The sequence below is a fragment of the Hyla sarda genome, chromosome 7 (genome assembly GCF_029499605.1).
Source record: "Hyla sarda isolate aHylSar1 chromosome 7, aHylSar1.hap1, whole genome shotgun sequence".
In the NCBI taxonomy this organism is placed as follows: Eukaryota; Metazoa; Chordata; class Amphibia; order Anura; family Hylidae; genus Hyla; species Hyla sarda.
In genome coordinates this window covers 18,204,672-18,208,026 of record NC_079195.1, presented here as the reverse complement: position 1 = coordinate 18,208,026, position 3,355 = coordinate 18,204,672, and the positions used below count along the sequence as shown (strand labels likewise).

Sequence of the window (3,355 nt, the reverse complement as noted above, 5' to 3'; positions counted from 1 at the left end):
TGCAAGAAAAAGTGCAAATGTGTTACACAAAAAAAAACGTGCACAAAGGATGCGGTCTATAGGAGAGAGGCCCCCCAACAAACCTTACCCTTCGCCTCCGGACCAAAAGGTACCTGCGAGGTTCCAGGTTCGATGTCCCTTTTCGCCGAAGCTACTAGGGGACCACAAATGCTCCCGGCATCCCCCTTGGCGTTAGCCAAGGTATCTGCCCGCAGAGCCGATAACGGTAGGTACCCTGCCAAAGCAGGAGTACCCGGGGTGTTTGCAGAGAGGTGCGGAACCTAATGACCACACACACCTCCCCTAGACCACCAGGAGGGACACCCAGAAGTGCTACCGCATCCTGACAAATCCTGTGAACAACACGCAAAAAGTGACACAGTGAGACAAAAAGAAATAAATAAGTGAATGTGTGCAGATATACTGCCCGGACATCCGGCCGGATCTATAAAAATTTCTCTGATCCTAGCCAGAAGGCCAGGAATCAAGAGGTGAGTGCCACAAGGTGAAGAGATTATGGTGCCCGTGCTTCAACTCAGTGAGCCAGTATTCCCAGTGAGTTTCGGCACCTTGTGGTCACCACTCCCCGAGGCATAACAGTACCTTGGCTCTAGACCCTCTCAGCCTCGTGGCAAGACCCGGAGGGAACGGGTCACATCGGGGCAGCCATCAAGCTGATTCCTCAGAACCAGCCCCGGAAAGCCCTGGTACACCTGCATCCTCCATGCAGCACCCATCCCCACACCAGCATGAAAACTGATAAGAACAGATACTACACTTGATCTTAGCCAAAAGGCCGAGAAGCGATCTGCAGACAGCTTTTTCGGGGTACTTGTCCCTCATCAGTACAGAGCAGGGTAATCTGGCTTGGCTGAGATGAGGGGACTTAGACCAACTAAACGGAATGAGTATTTAACTCAGGGAGAGTACATATTCCCCTACTGTATTTATATATATAGTAAATTTGAGTAGCCGTATTAGTCCAGTGATGCAGATGCAAATCATAAAATGTTGCAGTATCTTGTAATACCTTTTATATTGAACTAACAGCATTTTGTAGAGATTTGCTTTGGACTTGATAAAGGGAGGAATCTCGAAAGCTTGTCTCTACAAAATGCCGTTAGTCCAATAAAAAAGGTATTACAAGATACTGCAACATTTTATGATTTGCATATATATATATATATATATATATATATATATGCAACGAGAGCATAGAATGTTGCAGAATTTTTTAAATATCTTTTTTGGACTTTTTTGGACAGTATTATTGGACTAACAGTATTTTGTACAGATTTTGACTTGATAAAGGGAGGACTCCCGAAAGCTTGTCTCTACAAAATACTGTTAGTCCAATAAAAAAGGTATTACAAGATACTGCAACATTTTATGATTTTGCATCCGCATCACTGGACCAATACAGCTACTCAACACTACTATATATAATCATTTTGTTAAAAAAAAATTATCCAGTTCAAGATGAGCCACCTGCAGAAACCACCTTAAACATGTGGTAACCATTTTGTGTTTGTTGTGTAAAAGGATCGGTTCCTGTATCTTTGATGTGACGATGAGTAATAGTTAATGGGCTCCTCAGGGCAGCTCAGTTGAGCCGAGCCAAGTGACTTGATGAAAATCCTGCTGATGCCGACCATATGCTGCTCACTGTCCTGCAGCGCCTGCCGTGAGAACCGGCTGCATACAACACTTCACTGCTTGTAAAACAGAGGCCAAGAAAGAGGAGCGCCATTTGTCAGTGAAGCATGACTGGAGCCCACCGGGACGGGTCCATGATGTCATAGCATCACTATATGCAGACCCCCCTTATTCATTGTGTGGCACCTGCAGGAGATCTCTCTGCCCTAATTCTGTGTAAGGCTGGGTTCACATTCTGGATTTTGTCAGTATTTACATCTGGAATGGGTCCAGAAGACAGACAAAGGTGCAAATCTTTCCACTTTAGCCAAAGGCTGTCCAGTCATGTTGGGAGTGATAGTTTTGCAACAGCTGGTGGCACCCTGGTTTGGAAACACTGTTTCTAATGATAAACTATCCACCTATAAATAATTAAAATCTACGTCTATTATCATATATTGAAAACTTTAGACACAAACTTATTTTATGAAGAATCCTAGGACTCTGCACAGTTAGAGCAGAACTCACACGGCGGAATGTGTGAATTTAGCCATTACGTTTTTTTCTAGTTGCACCCTTAGCAAAAATAAATAAATAAATGTGAATTGAACCTGATTGATAACACAATTGCGCTTTACTGTTTATCACCATTTGTTTCTTTTCTTTTTTTTAAATGAAATGTTAAAGGGGTATTCCACGCAAAACCTTTTTATATATATATATATATATATATATATATATATATATATATATCAACTGGCTCCGGAAAGTTAAACAAATTTGTAAATTACTTCTATTAAAAAATCTTAATCCTTCCAATAGTTATTAGCTTCTGAAGTTTTCTGTCTAACTGCTCAATGATGATGTCAAGTCCCGGGAGCTGTGCATGATGGGAAAATATCCCCATAGGAACTGAAAAGCTCCCGGGACGTGAGTCATCAGAGAACAGTTAGACAGAAAACAACAACTCAACTTCAGAAGCTAATAACTATTGGAAGGATTACGATTTGTTAATAGAAGTAATTTACAAATCTGTTTAACTTTCCGGAGCCAGTTGATATATAAAAAAAAAAAGTTTTGGCCTGGAATACCCCTTTAACATGTTAACGACAATTACAACGGTACCCAATTTATATAGTCTTGTTATGTTTTCAAATAAACATTTTAAAATCTTTTTTTTTTTTTTAAACTGCTTCGTATCACTTTTTCATCCATGCAATCTTGGGAGGTGACAAAAACGGTGAAACCATTGGTGATAATTTTTTATTTTATTTACAGCATGTACAGTGTGGGAAAAATAACATTCTAATCATTCAGACATTTCTGCAGGAGGCAATACTAATTATGCTATATTGTCATATGTTTTATATTATATTTATTAGAGATGAGCGAACTTACAGTAAATTCGATTCGTCACGAACTTCTCGGCTCGGCAGTTGCTGACTTTTCCTGCATAAATTAGTTCAGCTTTCCGGTGCTCCGGTGGGCTGGAAAAGGTGGATACAGTCCTAGGAAAGAGTCTCCTAGGAATGTATCCACCTTTTCCAGCCCATCGGAGTACCGGAAAGCTGAACTAATTTATGCAGGAAAAGTCATCAACTGCCGAGCCGAGAAGTTCGTGACGAATCGAATTTACTGTAAGTTTGCTCATCTCTAATATTTATATCTATTTTTTTACTATATTTTTTAGTATGGGACTTTTTTTATATTTAAAAATCAA

The 3,355-nt window shown here is 40.3% G+C and overlaps 1 pseudogene; it reads right to left on the bottom strand.

Annotated features, from left to right (window-relative positions):
* Window positions 1-646: 646 nt before the first annotated feature.
* On the bottom strand, window positions 647-808 carry LOC130283730 (U2 spliceosomal RNA; annotated as a pseudogene).
* Between the last annotated feature and the right edge of the window lie 2,547 nt (window positions 809-3,355).